We start from the raw sequence: 22,529 nt of genomic DNA, 5'->3' as shown, positions 1-22,529 counted from the left end.
CAAAGCAAACCTTGTTTACTGGTACTTATTCATTTAAAGCTCTATCAGGCAATCTGACTGAAATGATAGTTTTGTTCTGCAAAATCAAAAGATATTTAAAATTAGATAGGTTGTTAAGTAGATAATTTTTAGTGAACACATTTTAAATTACTAGGGGATATTTGGTTGCAACTCTTTTTGTGCATACAACGTATTACATGTCATAATATAAATTTCACTTATTTATTTGTCCCTTGTTTTCTTTCCCTGCTACATTCACAGACCCTAGAAGAGCGCAAGGTCCCTAATATGCACTCAAATATGCAGTGAATGTGTAAATAGAAGTAACTCTTCAAAATATGCAACTCTTATGTTAACAGTTTGGAAACTCTTTGGAAAAAATATTATCTCCAACTATGAATTCTACTGTTAAATACTTATTATGCTCCTTGGCTTTATTAAATGGTATGGCTATACAACATCAGAAGATAAAGTTCATTCTTCTGAATATTGCTCTAACATTTTGGTCAAAGAATGAGTCATCCCTTATTTATAGGTTTTCAAATTTGCTTTTAGCTTATTTTATGTATGTCATAAATTAAGACAATAGTGACTCTAACTCATAGAAACTATGCTTCCCCCTCCCCAGCAGGAGAAATAATCTTTCGTCTCCCACACACACACACAAAAAATGTTGAATTAGGTGTCAGGTGTTTATAATATTTTGGATAGAACAGTGTTGAGTTCTGCTTTGATGAGCTTCACAGGCATAGCTTTGCTTACTGAAAAGAGAGCAATTAGCTTCATATTGCTTGATTTAATTAAGTGAGGTCAATTTAACTTAACGTTTAGTCTTCATCCCCAGCCAGAGATTCCCATTCACCTTGCTCCAGCAAGTTGTCAGAGTGAGAAAAGATTAATTTTCTATATCACAGTGCAGTCAGTGACAGAGATGAGGCTTTAGCAAACTGATGTTTGGATATACAGAAATCATTTTTGCAGGTAGTGATTTATTCAAGCAAGAATCAGGAAAATGTCAAAATGTATCCAAAAATTATTTTGTGTCCTGTATACTGATGTTTGCTGTAGAGTTTGTTCATCCTTGTACTCATCTCCAGATAGAGCTTTTGTATCTGGGAAGAGTACAATTGACTTAATATTGCTTAATTTAAGTGAGGCAATTAAATTTACGTCATCTTCAGCCACGGACACTCATCGACCATGTTCTGCATATTATCTGCTTGAAAATTGCTGCCACTATGGCCATGCCATTTTTATTTTCCTTCTTCAGTGATTTACAACTATAATTTTCAGATAGTAACAGAAACCCTGGATTGGAAAACCTTAGTGGTTCCTAAAAAGATCGAGATATATGTTGATACATACATTTGTCATATAACCAATGGGCATTACTAGTTGAACCTAAAGTCGCATTGTAACTTAAATGTCATCCAACTATGCTAAATAAAAATATCTTTGAAATTAGGAAAGCAAAAGAGTCTGTTTCTAAACCAACTTTTCCTATATGTCACTCAGGTATTGAATCTTGTGTATGTAAAACCTTTCATATCACATTCCTTCAAATCACATTGACCTCTCTGGACCGTGATTATATGTAATGGTCCTGATAAGAAAATATATTTGGCCAAGTGCGGTGGCTCATGCCTATAATCCCAGCACTTTGTGAGGCCTTGGCAGGCAGATTGCTTGAGCCCACGAGTTTGAGGCCAGCCTGAGCAACAGAACAAAACCTCATCACTACGAAAAAAAAAAAAATACAAAATACAAAAATTGGCCAGACATAGTGGCATGCGCCTGTAGTCCCAGCTATTCAGGAAGCTGAGATGGGAGGATCCTGTCAGCCTGGCAATTCGAGGTTGCAGTGAGTCATGATCACACCAATGGACCCCAGGCTGGGCAAGTTTGCAAGATTCTATCTCAAAAAAAAAAAAGAAAAGGTAAAGAAAAAAAGAAAGAAATAAAGTAAATTTGTTTCACTCAAGTATTATTTTGAGAGAGATTTAGAAAGCCATTAATTAGTTTGCATATCATTATGATTTTTTCTAATAATTTAAAAATTACCTTAGATAAATATTATTTTAAAATACATGATTACTTAATGAAGGAATCTAAATTTTAACTTATAATTTGATGTTATGTGGCTACTTCTTGTGCTTTATTTCTCTTATTGAAATGTAAAAATATAATTTAATTACAATTCCTTTAATTTGTATAATAACACTTAAGCAAGTTAAATCATTAATAATCTTTTTCTAAAATGTTTAATATTTCCCAACTTCCTGAAAAAAATCTACACATCTTTAGGAAGGACCATATTTGTGAAAAATTATAATTCCCAACTATTAATTCTATTGCTACGTACTTCATACAAACACAAACCAGTTTACATTGTTAACATAAAGACAATCAAATGTAAATAAGGCCACAAATTGTAGATTTACTATTAAGACCAAGTCATTCCATTCCTTACATCACTGCCATTAAGTAACAATTTGTTTTTTTCTCTAATAGTAAAGGAAAGAAAATATGTACCTCTCATCTGAAGATATGCACACACAAACACATAAACAGAGTATACAGTATAAGATGCATTTTTCTTGTTTTACTTTAGTGTAATAGTTGACAAAGACAAAACCTTAACACATCCGTGTGTGTATACATGTATATGCATGTGTATATATATATGTATATATATATATGTTATAAAGTATATTAATACCAAAAGAATCTGTGAATCTATTACCCAATATAAGAAGTGGAGCATGACAACTGTAGTACACATGGTTTTTACTATATTTGTATTTTATTCTATTTTCCTCTAAAAGATAATACGAGTTGGAGTTATATTCAATATTTCCTTTACTTTTTAAGAAACTTTTAAGATTTTAATTAGTCATAATTTCTAGTAAGTTGCAAAGAAATCTACAGAGAGATCCAGTGTACACTTCACCCAACTTCTCCCAAATTTAACATCTTGCATAACTGCAGTACCTGATTATGAAAAGCAGGAAACTGACCTTGGTACAACCCACAGAGTTATTCGGTTACACGTGCACTCGTTTTTATGTATATGTCATTTTATCATATGTATATTTCTGTGAAACTTCCATCACAACTAAGATATTTAACTTATTAAATAATATGCCAGGCAGAGTGATTGTTTCACATTTTTATATAGATGAGAAGTATTTTAAAACACTTATTTTCTTTCTGTAACTTTTCCATCTTTGTCATTTGTGGTTGATTTGTTTTCCTCAGTGATATTTGTGTTTCAGGATTTTCAATGAACAATAATTTCAATGAATAATTTCAGTGAATAATAATTTATTTCACAAAAAGACATCATAGGGCACACAGATGGTATGATTGTATCTATATTAAAAGACTTTGAATAACTGACATCAATAATGTATTTTTAAACTCACATGTATACTCATATTTCACACTTAAATTTTCCAGTTAAATTCCTAAGTCAAAAATGAAGTTCAACTTCTGCTTCTGAGAAAACTGGAGTAGGAGCAATTCTGCTTCTTCCTCCCACTTAAATGCAACTTAATATCTTGGACATCACATAGAGAAAAATGTATAAAGACCTAGAAAGGGAGGGAGAAGACAGCCCAATCTTAGGGAGCTCAGAACTGGGAACGACATGGTGGCAAGAGCCCTGGTATTTCTTATTTGCCTCACATATTCCAGTTGGATAGAAACTTAAAATCCCTCCTTTATTCTAGTTCCTTGTTAAGTAATACATTGATTAACCTACCATTTTTAGATTTTTATTTACTTCATTAGCTGTCGTGAACTCTTCTTTGGACTGTCTGTGTTTTGGTTTGTAGTTTTTATTTGATTTCTTCATTTCCCTCACAGTGTTACGTTAAAGCCTTTGCAGAGGTCCCAACTAGGAGCTGAGTGTAGTGGTTTGCACTTGTAATCCCAGCTACTTGGGTGGTTGAGGCAGGAGGATCACTGGAGCCAAGGAGTTAGAGGCTGCAGTGAGTTATGCACTGAGTGTTGCACCCACTGCACTCCAGTCTTGATGACAGAGTGAGACCCCATCTGTAAAATAATAATAATGAAGTAAAAATAAATGGGTAATCGTGGAAATGAGGGTGGTAAATATGTAAACAGAAGACTCATCTAGCCATTGAACTTCCTTTCCCTTTTTGCTCTTCATATTTGCACCTGGGGCTGTGAGAGTGGTGCTTTGGACATTGTGTTCTAGTTCTAGTATCCGCTCACCTCTGTGGCTATAGAGACCAGGAGTGGACCAGCCTCAGTGACGATAGCATGTTGTTCTTTAAGTAATGTTCCTACTTTCACACCTCAACATAGGTCCTTTGGAACAAGGTTACATTTTTTTTAATTCAAGAGGCTTAATGTATATTTATTATTTCATAAATAAAACCCAGAAATACATCTATATAAAATAACAAATAAATGGAGAAAATCAGATTAGTCTAAAATTATTTCACATCAAATAACTAAGGAAACAACCTGCGAAAAACCTTAAAAGATATGATAATGATTTCAGTGCAATTAACATTATTTTGACACAACATCTAATTCTGAACTCCTTATCATGTAAATTTAAAAAAAATCTGGAATCACATGTATGACATATGTGGGGATACAGTAATAATAGAGTGAGGCATAAGATTTATCTCGTGTATTGGTTATCTAAAAACATGTAGCAAACTTAGTCATTTAAAATAGTACTCTTTTGTTTCCTCGTAGTTTCCATAGTCAGAAGTGCAGGCATGACATATCCAGATTGATTCTATGCACAGTCTCTCAATGCTACAATTGTAGTGTCATCCAGGCTGTGTTTGCATCTGGAACTCGGGGGTTCTACCAAGCTTGTTTAGGTTTGTGGCAAAATCCAGTTCTTTGCATTTCTAGGACTGAGGTCCCCACATTCTTGCCACATGCTGGCCAAGGGCTGCTCTGGGTTCCTAATGGCCACCTCCTGGAGGACTTGGGCATGCAACCATCTCCACAGGGCAGCTTCCCTCTTCCAAAGGCGCAGGAGGATCTGTCCCAGCTTGATCCTCTGACCCTTTGTAGGAGCTCCCACCTGATCAAGTATGGCCACCCAGTTAATCTCCTTCAAACTGATTAATTCAAAATTGACTGATTTGGGAGATGACAGCTACAAAATCCTTCCACCTTTGTCATCTGATGGAATCTTAGAACAGGAGTGAAATCCACAACTGCCACAAGTCCAGTCCATAGCCAAGAGGCATTTCAGGGGCAAGAATCTGGGGGCCATCTGTATTAGTCAGGGTTCTCTAGAGGGACAGGACTAATAGGAAATATATATATATATATATATATATATATATATATATATATATATTTCCTTTTACATATATATAATGGGAGTTTATTAAGTAGTATTAACTCATACAATCACAGTGTCCCACAATAGGCTGCCTGCCAACTGAGGAGCAAGGAAACCAGTTTGAGTCCCAAAACTGAAGAACTTGGAGTCTGATGTTCAAGGGCAGGAAGCACCCAGCACAAGAGAAATATGTAGGCTGGGACGCTAAGCCAGTCTAGTCTTTTCATGGTTTTCTGCCTGCTTTATATCCTGGCAAAGCTGGCAGCTGATTAGGTTGTGCCCATCCAGATTAAGGGTGGGTCTGCCTTCCCCAGCCCACTGACTCAAATGTTAATCTACTTTGGCAACACTCTCACAGACACACCCAGGTTCAATACTTTGCATCCTTCAATCCAATTAAGTTGACACTGAATGTTAACCATCACACCATCCAAGAATTATTCCTAGCACATCTCACAAGCTTTATTCTGGTTAAGGGTTCTCAACTTAGCTGTGCTTCAGATTTTGAGGGAGCTTCTTAAAAATGCATATTTATAGGCCTCTATATGAATCTGATTCAGATTCAGAATTGAACTCTATCTCCTCAGTTACAAATATTATTTTCAATAAGCTACAGAAGCAATGCTTATGGAGCCAGCTTCATCCCCTTGAGACTTCTGATAACCACTGCTCTATTAAATATAGGCATCTCACCTGCCTATCATTGGTTAAAGTACAGTATTTTCAAAACTACAGTTGAGTTCATGAGGGGCCAAGTAACATAAACGGGATCATTAAAAACTAAATGACAAAGGCAAAAGCACCACTCTAGCCTCTAAAATTAGCAATCTGTTGCTCAAGTCTTCAATTACAGTATGTTTTAAGGGGTCAGCCTGCCCCCCCCCCCCACCATAAAACTGAGTTAATAGCTAAGTCTCATAAAAAAGTAATCACTTCTTGGCATTAAACCAATAGACTATTCCTCACGATGAATGCTTTTAAATATTATCACTAATTTAAACTTGGAGTCTGATTCTAAATTTAGATCCAAGTGCTACCTACTGGCAAATGAAATATCCTCCAGTACTCCTTTTGAAGTCAATTTCCCCAAAGTGTGTTCTACAGAACTTAATCTTGTGGCATTAGTCATTTGGAAAATATTACCTCATTTGCTCTCTAGATAATTTACAGGGATTTGAGCTATTCCTAGAAATTGACAAGAAAGTGTGGAAAATTGTGTATGATTTGAGTGTAAATAGCAGTCTTGTCTTCCTCATGGGTAAAGTAGATACATTTCAGTGTGTAGATTTCATCACTTCTATTTCTGAATGCTCATAGGACTTATTTTTTTTTATTTCTGCATCTAGACTGCTCTCCAGAATGTTGAGATTGCCCGAGAAGTGACCCCAGCAAAAGAAAAATATTGCTGTACCTAAATTCAAGTAAGACCATTACTTTGCAATAACGTATCATGCGTAAATTAGTGGAAAAAATCAACTGTATTTGTCTACACTTCTAAGAGACAATTGTTTTCTTTGATATTAATCTTTTTGAAGCCTCTTTCTCTGTTCTTGAAAAATGACAAAAAAAAAAAAACCTCTTGTTAGGGAAGGAGTAGAAATATTCAGAACGTATCTCCATGTTCAGTTGTAGTGACACAGCATTTGGATATGTCTTTCCACAATGTTTATTTAAACAGCTATGTTGAATTTGTGTTGTTTCTTTAATAAGCACTATTTATAGGAATGAGAAAAATCATTTAGTTTTTCAAAAACGCCCTTTATTAGGTGAGGGATCTCTGTCTCCTCATGAGGATGGTAACTGGAGTTACACATTTCAGTGAGCTGCGATTTTCTGAGAAGGGCAGACACTCAACAATGGGGAGGGGGTTGCGGTGCTTGGCAGAGTGACTATGAACTGTCAAGTTCTCTTTTGTTTGTTCAGAGGAAGGAGTGAATGAGGTGAAATTAGTACAATGAATCAAATTCCTTCAGGAAGGGAGTGTGAGTCAGCATGGGTGATGCAGGTGGATCAATGACCTTGTAGTAGAATAGGTGTTACTTTAGGAAGGAATCATACACTCTTTGTTGGAAGGAGGTGAACCTGGCTAGAAAAGGTTAGGATTGAAGTCACTAAATCTATTTTTATAATAAGCTGTCACAGTATTTTTGATAGCTTATGTCCTTACAGTCCAAGGACTTGTAGTATGGCTTTAGTAAGATTCATCAAACTCACTGATATATGTTGCGTTTCCATGAGTGCCAGTACTGAAAAGTATACTGTGTGCACGTTTATGTACTCAATTATACTTAAATGTAGTGTAGAAGTGGCAAGAATCTTTGAGTGTATCATGTGTTATAAAAACCATGGAACTTTATAACTTTATGTAGCCATGCAGATTGCCTATTAAAGAGATTTCTAGGCTGGGTTTTCAAGGACTATGGCAAGTTCTGAGGCACTGAGGATTAAGCAATTAGGCCTCAAAGTTGTCCTGTTTGCTACCTATTCTGTTAGACATGGAAGCCACATTGTGCTGTTTCTTGTCATGGATGGGTTGCTAATAGATTGATTTCCCTCACCCAATCTGATCCTTAAATTATTCAGGTAGATTTTTTAAACAATTATCTTTTTAAAAAATTTTACTTTTAGTTCTGGGATACATGTGCAGAACATGCAGGTTTGTTACATAGGTATACATGTGCCATGGTGGTTTGCTGCACCTATCAACCCATCGTCTAGGTTTTAAGCCCTGCATGCAGTAGATATTTGTCCTAATGCTCTCTGTCCCCTTGGCCCCAACTCCCAACAGGCCCTGGTGTGTGATGTTCCCCTCCCTGTGTCCATGTGTTCTTGTTATTGAGCTCCCACTTACACAGGAGAACAGGCGGTGTTTGGTTTTCTGTTCTTGTATTAGTATGTTGAGAATGATGGCTTCCAGCTTCATCCACGTCCCTGCAAAGGACATGAACTCATTCTTTTTTTATGCCTGCATAGTATTCCATGATGTACATGTACCACATTTTCTTTATGCAGTCTACCATTGATAGATATTTGGGATGGTTCCAAGTCTTTGCTATTGTGAATAGTGCTGCAGTAGACATACGTGGGCATGTGTCTTTATAGCAGAATGATTCCTAATCCTTTGGGTATATACCCAGTAATGGGATTGCTGGGTCAAATGGTATTTCTGGTTCTAGATCCTTGAGGAATCACCACACTGTCTTCCACAATGGTTGAACTAATTTACACTTCCACCAACAGTGTAAAAGCGTTAAACAGTTACCTTCAAATTAAACAGTGTATTTTCATCATTCATGTAAACTCAGAAATTTCCAAAGCACATTTTCCCCAAAGCAAAAATAACCCTTTCTAATGCATTATAAATGCCATTATATACCCAATGTCTTCAAGTTATTTTTCATTGCTAGACCTTTTTTCATAGTTAAATATGTACTTCAAATAAAATCTCATAGGAGAGTCCAACAGATAAAAGAGGAAAAAAGAAGCATTTTTTAAATTTTTTTATTTTTATACTTTAAGTTTTAGGGTACATGTGCACAACGTGCAGGTTTCTTACATATGTATACATGTGCCATGTTGGTGTGCTGCACCCATTAACTCATCATTTAGCATTAGGTATATCTCCTAATGCTATCCCTCCCCCTCCCCCCACCCCACAACAGTCCCTGGTGTGTGATGTTCCCCTTCCTGTGTCCATGTGTTCTCATTGTTCAGTTTCCACCTATGAGTGAGAACATGCGGTGTTTGGTTTTTTTGTCCTTGTGATAGTTTGCTGAGAATGATGGTTTCCATCTTCATCCATGTCCCTACAAAGGACATGAACTAATCATTTTTTATGGCTGCATAGTATTCCATGGTGTATATTTGCCACATTTTCTTAATCCACTCTATCATTGTTGGACAGTTGGGTTGGTTCCAAGTCTTTGCTATCGTGAATAGTGCCGCAATAAACATACGTGTGCATGTGTCTTTATAGCAGCATGATTTATAATCCTTTGGGTATATACCCAGTAATGGGATGGCTGGGTCAAATGGTATTTCTAGTTCTAGATCCCTGAGGAATCACCACACCGAAGCAGCAGCGAGTGATCTAGAACTTGGCTGATCTGTCACTGCCTTCATTTCTTCTAAATCCATTCCCATTCCCCAAACCTCCAGACTAAATGGATATTCATATTTCTCCTGTGATTCCTTGGTTTCTCAATCCTTAATTTGGAAGCACTTGTGGAAGAATCAATTGAAGGGCACAGAGAGCAAAGGATGGAAGCTGAAACTTCCAGAATTATTCTGGGCTAGCCATCAGTGGCTAAGCTGTTGCTGTGCAAGAGAGGGTCATTTATTCCCTTCTTAGAATTTCCCAGTGTCAGGGGCTGCTCTGCATGCTTTCACACTACCATTGTGCAAAGGTTTCAAAGTATCATGCACAGTAAATCCTGACTAAAGCCCAATAAGAGTACAGGTTATACATGAAGAAATGGAGAAAGGCAGTTGTAAGGAAAATAATGGAAATTCACTTGAGGGTGGCTATTCTCATCCTCAAGCCACCTTCTTCTGACAATCCTGAAAAGTAGTTAATATTTTGTTATTTTTTTAAAAATATGGCTGGATGCATTTCAAGCTGTCCTCTTTCTTCTTAAATATATCTCTTTGCCTCTTCATGTTTAATTCATGCTCATATTTGCCCACATTTAAAGCTAGGCTGGCTTCACATTGGAATTGAAAATAGCCCTAGGAGCATGAGGAACCCTGAGAGCCTGGGTGTCCTCAGCTGTCACAACTGGGTACCTGCCCCTTTGTGCTTGCTGCCCTCTCTGCCTGGCTAGAGGCGGCCCCAGGATTCCTGGGCATTTTTAAATTACTGAAACAAGAGTCTTATAATAAAACACTTAACATTTTAATACATAGTTTTTTTTTTTTTTTTTTTTTTTTTTTGCTATTGCTGCTTCTGTGTGCTTTGGGGATGTCTGAGGCCTCTGCTCTTGACTGCAATTGGTCCTTCTGCTGTGGCCTGCCCCTCTCTGTGTCACAAGTTGCAGCTGCTGACAGGACGCAACTTCTATTGCCTCATGTGCCACCAGAATCATTGTTCAAGTTCCCAGTACTCTCAGACAGATTTGTGATTGAAGAATCATTGGCTTCACCTGGAAATCATCTCTATTTCTAGTGTTGTCTGTCACAGATAAAATGACAAATTGATTAAATGCAAGCAAGCTTAGCATTCAGCCCAGTACTGACTTCATATCCTGGGCAACTTTCTGAATTCATTCTGACTTGGGACCCACTGCCTATTTCTCTTGTTTCCTGGATCTGACTGCAAAAGCTTCATGTAGGGAAGGCAGGTAAAGTCCTCAGCTAGGGCACTAATAGCAGTGAGGTTCCACTAGACTGGAAAAAAAAGAGTGACTTGCATTTGTTTGCTTGTTTTATGTTTCCAGGAAAGTTATATGACAGGGAAGAAATGGTAGTTTCTCCTTGTGATCTCAGGATTAACTGGTGTACCACAATGTATAAGGTCCAAATGAACATTTCAGAAAAATTGATCAACTGAAGGGGACATTTCTGTAGCTCCATTTTGTTCATTTCAAAGACTCTCTTAGTTGAGAAAAGTCTAGCTACACTTAAAAGTAGTCCCTTTTATTGTTCGTATTGTCTACCCTAGTAGGTATGAAGGGACTTCTGGAAGTTCTCAAGTTCTTGGTATTGCTTTCCCTCATGGGCAGATTAATCTAGGCTGCTTTAGTCTTGGTGATTCCATCTCCCCCTGTTCAGTCAAGAGAAGGTGGGACTGTGCCGTGCAGGTAAAGGCCAATGGCAGCCTCTCAGGACTAAAAGTGTGTGCCTGTATTTGTGTTTGTCTGTGAAGTAGAGTCACAAGAAAATCTTTAGGTCACCATCAGACAACTTTGGTAATACAGGGAAAAGCAAAAAAGTCTTAAAAATTATTCTCATAAATCTTGTGTTAAATGCTGCTTATAGTATCAAAGCTGCAGAACAGAATTACAGAAACTCTGGAGCATGGCAGCTGAAATGGTGGAGAGAGGTAGTGTCTCCCTGAGAGTGTGGGGCCCTCTTGTTCATATGACTTTCCACATCTGCTCAGTCCTGCCTTCTTTCCAAATTTCAGGGGTCTTCCTTGCCTTCAGGCTGGATTACCCCTAGTGATGGCTCTCACTACCCCGTGGTTACCTTGCGTCAGCTGCAGTCAGTGCCTCATTCCCAAACATCCCTTCTTGCCTTCCTCTGTCCTGGATGCAAAAGCCAATCTTCACTTCAACCTCAACTATTCCCACAGAGGAGGAGTCACAGCTGTACAGTGTCTGCTCCAACCCCGTGGGACACACAGAGACACTGGTTTGCTCAGAGAGGCTAGTTACAGCCAGCAAAAAGCACAGAGGCAAATGTTAAGAGGCAAACGTTGACAAGTGAAACAGGAGTGGGCTGGCTTCAAGGAAACAAAGACTTACTTAGCCTTATAAGGCCCCTGCATACACAGCCCCACACTTAATTAAACGCTTTGACCTCTTTAACACTTGTTTGTTTTAATTTGCCTACATTCAAACGAGTGCTTTGTGTTGCAGTGTTCAATGGGTCTTGACAAATGCATATCATGGAACCGTCATTACAGTGTCACACAGAGGAGTTTCACCACCCAAAAATATCCCCTACGCTTCTCTTATTTAACTCTCCTCATTCCTGAACCCCTGGAAACCACTGATCTTTTCACTGTCTCTACCGTTTTGCGTTTTCTCAATTGTCACATAATTGGAATCCTACAGTAGACAGCCTTTCAGAATGGCTTCCTTCACTTAACAAAACGCATTTTAGATGCATCTATGTCTCTTGGAGGTTTGATAGCTGATTTTTTTCCTGAAAATATGGCATTCTGTGGTATACTCCGATTTATTTATTCATTCATCTTCTGAAGGCAGTTACAAATACAGCTGCAATAAAAATATTCAGACCTTACATAAGCTTTCAAATCCATTGGTAATGCTTAGTAGCATAACTGCTGCATCAAGTGGTAAGCTCTGTAGGGAATTGCAAAGCTGTTTTCCAATGTGGCAAAACCATTTGGCATTCTCTTTTTTTGCCACTGCTGTCTTCTCCTTCCTCTACCTCTCCCTCTTTCCATTCCTCTTTTTCTTCTTCTGGTCTCTTCCTCCTCTCTCTTTTTTTTTTTTTCTGTCACTGTCTGTCTCTCTCTTCACACACACGTGCACACACACACACACACAGGGATAGTTTAGGAAATTGTTGGAGGTTATCTAACACGTTAGTTTTGAAATTAACAAATTGGGAAAGGCCATTATAGACAATACTAATTAATACAAATGAATTATAAAGAGAAGATACAATATGAAGCCTCTTCCTCAGGTCCCAGTATTAATTAGTCAATATCTTCCTCTATTTATCTGCAAAATCAAACCTATAGTTGTCCATTTCTTTCTTCTTGAACTTCCAGGTGTCCATGAATTCTATAACCATCAGCTCTATCAGCCTTCTTATGCATGTTCTGTTCGTTATTTTTGTTCTTTATCATGTCGAGATATATATTTGCCTCATCCTATAATCTCATCTTTCTCCCTGATGTTATCTCTGTGTGACACTCTGCCAAAAAGACACTTTCCCTTACTAAAACGTTTCCTATTTTGATGTAGTCATGCTTGCTTATTTTTACTTTTGCTGCCTGAGCTTTCAATGTCATATTCAAAATAATTATTGCTAAGACCAATATCAAGAAGGTTTTCCCCATGTTTTCTTCTACAAATTTTACTGCTTCAGATCTCATGTTGAAATCATCAATTTATTTTGAATTGATTTTTATGTGTTGTATAAGAGTCCAGTTTCACTCTTTTGAGTACTGATTCCCAGTTATCCTAATGTCATTGTATCTTCTTGGTGGCCTTCCCAAAATTAGTTGACCATGTATGCTTCGGTTGATTTTTGGGCTGTCTACTCTGTTCCATTGGTCTATGTGTCTGTTTTTATGCCAGTACCATATTGTTCTTACTACTGTAGCTTTGTCATGTAATTTGAAATCAGGAAATATGATACCCCAAACTCTGTTTTCAGCTTTCAAGATCTCATTGGTTATTTGAGTCTTTCATGGTTCCATATAACTTTAGAATGTTTTTCTGTTCCTGTGAAAATGCCATTGAAATTTTGACTGAGATTGCATTCAATCTGTATATAGCTTTAGGCAGTATTTGACATTTTAAAAATATTAAAACTTTCAATCCATAAACATTAGTTATTAAACTAAAAAACATTTGCACGGAAAAGGAAATAATCAACACAATAAAAAGGTAATCTATGGACTGGGAGAGAATATTTGCAAGCTATATGTCTGATAAGAAATTAATATGCAAAATACATAAGCAGTTCCTACAACTTGAAAGGAAAAAAGTAATCTAATTAAAAAAGGGCAAAATATATGAATAGACGTTTTTCGAAGAAAGACATACAAATAGCCAAACATATGCAAAGGCATTCAACATCACTAATTATCAGGAAAATGCAAATCAAAATCACAGTAAGATATCACTTTACATCTGTTAAGATGGCTATAATAAAAATGACAAGAGATAAGAGGTGTCAGCAAGGGTGTGGAGGGAAGGAAACCCTTGTGCACTGCTGCTGAGAATGTAAATTGGAACAGCTATTGTGAAAAAACTGCATGGAGTTTTCTCAAAAAATTAAAAATAGAACTACTGTATGATCCAGCTACCCTACTGCTGGTTATATACCCAAAGAAGGTGAAATCAGCATCTGGTAGAAATATCTGCATATGTCTTTTCATTGTAGCATTATTCACAATAGCCAAGATATTAAAACAACCCTAACTGTTCAGAGATGGATGAATGGATAAATAAATTATGTTATATGTACATAATATAATACTATTCAGTCTTAAAAAAGGACATGCTGACATTTGCAACAACATTGTTGAGCCTGGAGGATATTACACTAAGTGAAATAAGCCATAAACAGTAAGACAGATACTGTATTATTTCACTTATATGTGGAATCTTAAGTCAAATACACATAAACACAGAGTGCAATGGTAGTTGCTTGGGAGGAGAGGGTGTGGAAATAAAGAGATGGGAATCAAAGAGTACAAACTTGAAGTTATATAGGATGAATTAGTCTAGAGATCTATGGTACAGCATGAGGACTCTAGTTCATAATACTGTTCTGTATACTGGAAATTTCTGAAGAGAGTAGACTTTAGGTGTGCTTACCATACATACAAAAAAGAAAGCAATAAAAAGTCTTGAAACTAGATAGAAGTAATATTTGCACAATGTTGTGAATGTACTAAATGCCACTGAGTTATATACTTTAATCAATTTTATTCTATGTGAATTTTACCTCAATGAAAAGAAATGCAAGAGAAAATGGGAGAAAACAGACTTCCTATTATACAAAACCCAAACATAAATCCCACCACCTTCAACACATTTTTTTTAGGTGGCCCATCCTAATTATTCCTTTTCTATCTTTCTATATAATAGCATTTTAGATTAATTTTGTTTGCGTTTCCCACCAGATTGGGAAGTTTTTTTTTTTTTTTTTAAACAGAGTTTTGCTCTTGTTGCCCAAGCTGGAGTGCAATGGCACAAGCTCGGCTCACTGCAACCTCCACCTCCCAGGTTCAAGTGACTCTCCGGCCTCAGCCTCCCAAGTAGCTGGGCTAACAGATGCATGCCACCATGCCTGGCTAAATTATTTTGTATTTTTAGTAGAGATGGGGTTTCACCATGTTGGCCAGTCTGGTCTCGAACTCCTGGCCTCAGGTGATCTGCCTGTTTCAGCCTCCCTAAGTGGTAGGATTACAGGTGTGAGCCACTGCGCCCGGCCTGTGAACTCTTGAAGAGAAGTCTTGCATTACTCCATTGCCAAGAGTACTTCTCCCTCCTAGTCACTTCACACAGCCCTGTCTGAACTGTGCTCTCCAGGCCAGCATTGTTGGTGGTGATTGCTCTGGACCTCACTTTTAGTTAACTTAATCTGACTCATGTCCTATGCTTTTACACATGCCCCATCCTTAAAACTCATTTCTTTGTACCTTGTGTGTCTCAGATCCTGCATCTGGATATTTGGACTTGATCTTTGTTTTTATTTTCCTAATGGAGTTTATCATAAACTTGACTGTAGTTTTATTAATTGCTTTAATATAATTTCAGGCTTCTTGCCTTTCCAAAAACTTATTCTCCAAAAATAACCATTTGGTTAGCACGTGCATCAGTCCTACCTCCATGAATAGGTGGGGAAGGGCAGTCAGCAGAGTTTTTCAGGTGCTATTTCTGGGCTATACATTCTCATTTTATAAATTTAATTGGGTTTAACTGGTACTTACAATATTTATGTTTTCAACAAGTTATTTTGAGTATTTAAGGAAGAAAATAACACTAGTATAATGGATACTGTGATAATATTTAAGGGATTTCATTTTTATTTTTAACTGTGTAATTGCTAGTATGCATAGAAAAATGATGAGAAAATGAAGCAAAATTTAATCTGTTAACATTTCTCAGTGATGGATAGTAACATGTACAAAGTTATATGCTTTTGAAATGTGATATTATCTTTTATTCTTTAAAAAGTTCAATTTGGGCTTTGCTGCATATTATTTCTTAATATGTAGAAAAAATAAGAAGGAAAGCATTGATTTTCCTCCAGTATGAAAGAAAATCAATAGTGCAAGAAGGGCCAATTGACCAAGCAAAGAAACAGTTCCCTTGAAATAAATGTTGTGACAGAATACAATAATTATTCTGCTAGTTAAAAACCAAGCCAGATTTTCAAAATTATTCTACACTTCTTTGTTACAGTATATAATGTATGAATTCAATGGAGAAAGTGGTGATATCATATTAAGAATATAATATTATTTTCTAAAGCAAGATCAATATGAAGATCTATTTTAGAAGAGTGTCATTTGCAGCATGAGCACCCCAGTCTAAATGCCTATGGGTTGAAGAGGCAAAGAATAACACATATATAATAATAACACCAGTCAAGTTTATGCCTTTTTAAAAATGAGAATGCACCATTCAGCTTTGATATAGATATGGCGGGTTCTTTTATTGCCGATTGCACTACTCCAAAGTTAGGTGGTGAGATAATGGCAGATAAACAACTGTCTCTTCAGGTTTTTGTCAACTAATCCAAATATTTTTATGACATGACATTAAACCATTTTTATATTGCAGGGTATAAACACTGTAAGAAATAAATCTTTAGTTGAGTAACATGTAATTAATAAGCTGAAAGAGATAAATAGGTACAAGATGCATGTTACTAAATAAAATATATTTTATGTTTATGAGTACAGAGATCCTAATATATTAGTTATAAAAGTAGCCCTATTTGTAACAGGAAGCATTTTTTCAAGAAAAAATGTGATTTGGCACGTGCGCGTTTCTTGTGTGCATGTGTGTGTACACCAGACATCTCTTAGAAGCTACTTCAGATTCTCTTAATTTCATCTTTTTTGGTCACTTCTTCCAGCTTCAGCCACTACTGCAGTGGTCAAGCTTCGGGAGTTTGAAAAAAATTTATGCAAGCACAAGTGACCAGCTCTTCATCTTAAACCTGCATCCGGTATCACTCCTCTTTTTTCTTCTGCCTGGAAATTTCCTATTGAGATAAGGCACCAACAAATGCTATGGAATTAATTGTCCATGAGGCAAATCTCTGACAACCTGGAGACTAGAGCCAATAAATGTATTATTCTCCCCTTTATCCTCAGAGACACCATCCCAAGATGATGTCACTGATGCCGCATACCAAGTGGTGGCCAACTTAACATTACATCCTCTCACGGTTTGCCCCAACTGACTGTAATGCCTAATCTGACCCATTCTCTTACCTTGCTCCTCCTTGCTTTTCCTGATCTCCACTTTCTTATAAACCACTGCTCCTTTGCTAGGCATTTCATCAGAATGCATTGCTTATTTTCATACTGATGACATCAACCTGGTCACTCTTGCTCATTTACTCAAGGTTTTAGTGTTTGACTAACAGTGTTTCTCTGCGCTATTTCTGTAAGTCTTATGCTTCCGCATTCACACAGAAGATTAATTCCACACCCTGGCTTTCAGTGCTATGCTGCTTCCCTCTCAGCTATTTGTGCATTTGTCTGCAGGTGCCCATTCCCTAAACTGTATGACTGCCTGTGACTGTACCGTCTCCAGAGTCTCCGTTTTATAACTCTATATCCCATTTTTTCAGCCCACTTACGTTAGTTATCCTATTCCAGACTAAACTGAAGACTTCCAGTGCTCAACCCTTTACCTTCAAGTGCCCATAGCACGTTATGGCTTCATTCCATCCTTATACAACTTAGATTCCATAATACATCAGTATAATCACCATTTACATACCTTCCCAGCGTTTTTGCCTTTCTCTCCTTCCCACAGCACATCTGGAAAAATCTTAACCATAATTAAACTAAATTTCTATCTGCTTCCCCAAGTAGCAAAATATGACTCAAAGAAAACATACAACTATGCTGATGAGTTCGCCTTCAACTTGTGACCCCCAAACCTCAGCCCAGTCATGACTCTTACTTATGAGTCATCATTTGTCTGAATTTGCTATTTATATCTATTTTCTCTCCAAACTTTCAGCAAATGTCTTTTATCGCTGTATTTAATAACCTTGCCTTAACTTTACTACTATAGCAGCATTAAGAAAAAAATTACTTATCTATTAAGAAAATCTACCAAACTAGCTGCATTTATTCCCGTATCCCTTCTTACTATGAAGGAAATGTATATGCTCCCATCTTAGCCAAAAATCCTTCACTTTTACATTGGATTCCATTTTTTTTCCACCCGCTTAAGGACTCTGCTTCTGAAATTGTATCTTACTTATTCAAGTATCAACAGTTTGTCTCTCTCTGCTCTATTTGTCTATTTCCATTAGAATACAAATATGGTTACATCTTTTTTTTTTTTTTTTTTTTGAGATGGAGTCTTGCTCTGTCGCCCAGGCTGGACTGCAGTGGTGTGATCGCGGCTCACTGCAACCTCCGCTGCCCAGATTCAAGCAATTCTCCTGCCTCAGCCTCCTGAATAGCTGGGATTACAGGTGCCCACCACCACACCTGGCTAGTTTTTGTATTTTTAGTAGAGAGACGGTTTCGCCATGTTGGTCAGGCTGGTCTCCAACTCCTGACCTCATGATCTGCCCCCCTTGGCCTCCCAAAGTGCTGGGATTACAGGCGTGAGCCACCGTGCCCGGCCTACATCTTAAAATTAAAAATAAAATTCCTCCTTTAACTCCACTTATTTTGGTAGCTTCAGCCTGAAATGTCTGTTTCCTGCAATCTCAATCTCTTCTAAGTGGTTGTCATTATGGTATGTTTTCAAATCTTCACATTTTAGTCACCTTTGAAACTATTACAAATAGGTTTTAACTCAGCATTACACTGAAACCATTCTTATCAAACGAGCCAAGGGAAATTTAATATGTGTCCCAGTGAGTTTACCACTGATTTGAAATATCTCCGTCATTCAGATTCCTTTTTAATGGTTAAACAATACATATTAGTGCCCCAAATGTAAAAACATAAGGATTGGTATATTTTTGAGGAAAGAAAATTAAAATGTTCCTAGTTCAGTACTAAATATCCTTTTTGTGGTATTTAAGTATTATTGACTTTGTAAATGACAATTATTTATTACTGTGAAGATTCTCAATATTTTTATAATATAAAATTATGATTGTTCTTTTTTAACAAAACAAAGAAAAATTTGAGATTCTTCTTATTCAAGGTTACACTTTCTGACATTGATTCCTCTGAAGATGACAAATGTCTTCACAAGGTAACAGTGTTTTATAATATGCTTAGAAAATAGAATCAGGTTGATATGGTTTGCGTCTATGTCCCCACCCAAATCTCACCTTGAATTGTAGTAATCCCCACATGTCAAGGGCAGGACCAGGTGAAGATAATTGAATCAAGGGGGCAGTTTCCCCATTCTGCTCTCATGATAATGACTGAGTCTCTTGAGATCTGATGGTTTTATAAGCATATGTCATAACCTCTGCTGGCACTCATTCTCTTTCCTGCTGCCCTGTGAAGAGGTGCCTTCTGCCATGATTGTAAGTTTCCTGAGGCTTCCCCAGCCATATGGAACTGTGAGTCGATTAAACCTTTTTTCTTTTTAAGGTATCCAGTCTCAGGCAGTTATTTACAGCAGTGAGTGTGATAATGGACTAATATACATGTTGTGTTAAAAGTTGTCCAAAGAAATACTGCTTAGGTCAAAACCTGATGCTGCCATTTACTAGTTGTGACTCATTTGACAGTTTCTTAAACTCTCTGAGTAAGTTCCCACATAGACCACACTGCTATGATAAATATAAATGTATATGTGAAAAGTGCTTAAGGTCATATTTATCAGACAATATAAGCAAATAATATATGTTAATTGGTTAACAGAAATCACACCTTTATTTACTTTAAAGTTCGCTAATAATTGTGGAAAATATTCTTTTTTCTTTTTCCTCATAAAACTTTTATCTATTAATGTATATTTCTATGAATTCATTTTTTTCTATATTATACAATGGAAGATAATATAGAACTATTGTTTTTTATTTTATTTGTTTATTTATTTATTTATTTATTTTACTTTAACTTCCAAGATACATGTGCAGAAAGTGCAGGTTTGTTACATAGGTATACATGTGCCATGGTGGTTTGTTTGCTGCACCTATCAACATGTCATCTAGGTTTTAAGCCCTGCATTCATTAAGTATTTGCCCCAGTGATCTCCCTACCCTAGACTCCCACCCCCTGACAGGTCTGTGTGTGTTGCTCCTCTCCCTGTGTGCATGTGTTCTCATTGTTGAACTCCCACTTAGGAGTGAGAACATGCAGTGTTTGGTTTTCTGTTCCTGTGTTAGTTTGCTGAGGATGATGGCTGCCAGCTTCTTCCATGTCCCTGCAAAGGACATGATCTCATTCTTTTTTATGGCTGCATAGTATTCCATGGTGTATATGTGCCACATTTTCTTTATTCAATATATCATTGATGGGCATTTAGGTAGGCTCCATGTCTTTGCTATTGTAAATAGTGCTGCAATAAATATATGTGTGCATGTATCTTTATAGTAGAATGATTTATATTCCTTTAGGTATATACTCAATAATGGGATTTCCTATGGTCAAAGGGTATTTCTTATTCTAGAAATCACCTTAATTCAAATCAGTCAAAGTCCTTGAGGAACACTGTCTTCCACAATGGTTGAACTAATTTACATTCACACCAACAGTGTAAAAACATTCCTATTTCTCCACAGCCTCGACAGCAAATATTGTTTCTTGACTTTTTAATAATTGCTATTCTGACTGGTGTGAGATGGCATCTCATTATGGTTTTGATTTACATGTCTCTAATGATCAGTGATAATGAGCTTTTTTTCATATGTTTGTTGGCTGCATAAATGTCTTTTTTTGGAGAAGTGTCTGTTCATATCCTTTTAACACTTTTTGATGGGGTTGTTTTGTTTTTGTTTTGTTTTGCTTTGTTTGTAAATTTAAGTTCCTTGTAGATTGTGGATATTAGACCTTTGTCAGATGGGTAGATTGCAAAGATTTTCTCCCATTCTGTAGGTTGCCTGTTCACTCTGATGTTGGTTTCTTTTGCTGTGCAGAAGCTCTTTAATTATATCCCATTTGTCAATTTTGGCTTTTGTTGCAATTACTTTTGGCATTTTTGTCATGAAGTCTTTGCCCATGCCTATTTCCTGAGTGGTATTGCCTACGTTTTCTTCTAGGTTTTTTATGGTTTGGGGTTTTACATTTAAGTCTTTAATCCATCTTGAGTTAATTTTTGTATAAGGTGTAAGGAAGGGGTCCAGTTTCAGCCCAAAGTAATTTATAGGTTCAATGCTATTTCCGTCAAACTGCCACTGACTTTCTTCACAGAATTAGAAAAAAACTATTTTAAATTTCATATGGAACCAAAAAAGAGATCATATAGCCAAGACAATCCCAAGTCAAAAGAACAAAGCTGGAGGCACCCTGCTACCTGACTTCAAAGTCTGCTACAAGGCTACAGCAACGAAAACAGCAAGGTACTGGTACCAAAACAGACATATAGACCAATGGAACAGAACAGAGACCTCAGAAATAACACCACACATCGACAACAATCTGGTCTTTGACAAACCTGACAAAAACGAGCTATGGGGAAAGGATTCCCTATTTAAGAAATGGTGCTGGGAAAACTGACTAGCCATACACAGAAAGCTGAAACAGGAAAATGTTATACTTACATTTTTGTTTAACTTTTACAGTATCTTTGCTAAATAGATTATATGCTTGGGCCCATTTTATAGCTTATAGAATTAAAAAAATAAGCAGTATCAAACTGCACAAACCCATACATATATAAACTCAGGATGCTATTGTTTTAGAGTTTTCATGAGCATAAACCAATGGTCACATTTCTTTTGCTCTGAGATGAGATGCATGGTCAGAAACAATACTAAGTACAATGCCATGATATTTGAAAGGGCATTTTATTAGTTCATGGATGGTAATTTTGCAAAAGCACTGTAATCAGGGAAAGTAAATCAATACCTGTAGTAAGTATTCCACTATGAACAAAGCTCTGCCCTTCCATGATGGAAGTGGCCCAGTGAAAACAACCAGGCAGCTGGCTGATCACCCAGGAAGTGGTTCTATGTTAGCAGGGACTGTATCCAAATCAGCAAGGTGAGTGGAAGACAGTGTTTTCCAGCACATACATATTCTTCATCACTGCCACCTTTGCCACTTTGTCACCAGCCAATACTTGGATAAGATAGTAACGGCTGGTGAAAGAGCCTGGCTGACATCAACAGAACAGGCCATTCTATTTTCATCATTAAAATATTGGTCTACTGAATCCACTTGTTGACAATCATTCACAAAGAACACCAATATCTTTATATCTATGACCATTCAGTGAGGTCTACCCACATGCTCCTTCCCTAGACTTCCTTGTCACCAATATTCCAATCACGTTTCTTCAAATAGTGAACCACACAGGCAAGCCATTGGCTTCAGCTCATGAATAATTGTAGTCCCCCATCTTTAGCCGTCTCTCCTTCCAGGCAAAATGAACAACCAGGTGCACTCATCCACGTTCTGCCCACTGGGAGGATTTTCCTTTGCGATTGTCTT

The 22,529-nt window shown here is 37.0% G+C and overlaps 1 protein-coding gene across 6 annotated transcripts in view; it reads left to right on the top strand.

Moving 5' to 3' along the window:
- Window positions 1-22,529, top strand: part of SNTG1 (syntrophin gamma 1) — an 880,400-nt gene that overhangs the window by 252,452 nt on the left and 605,419 nt on the right. For 4 of the 6 annotated variants that reach the window (XM_055349266.2, XM_019032961.4, XM_063709288.1 and 1 more), the window contains one exon: window positions 6,688-6,762. The exons of the other annotated variants lie outside the window; for them this stretch is intronic. The gene's annotated coding sequence lies outside the window, so the exon portion shown is untranslated. The remainder of the gene's footprint in view (window positions 1-6,687; window positions 6,763-22,529) is intronic. 6 annotated transcript variants of the gene reach the window in all.

Source organism: Gorilla gorilla, chromosome 7, assembly GCF_029281585.2.
Source record: "Gorilla gorilla gorilla isolate KB3781 chromosome 7, NHGRI_mGorGor1-v2.1_pri, whole genome shotgun sequence".
In the NCBI taxonomy this organism is placed as follows: domain Eukaryota; kingdom Metazoa; phylum Chordata; class Mammalia; order Primates; family Hominidae; genus Gorilla; species Gorilla gorilla.
The sequence above is the reverse complement of the archived record's forward strand: the minus strand, read 5'-3'. Positions and strand labels throughout refer to the sequence as shown.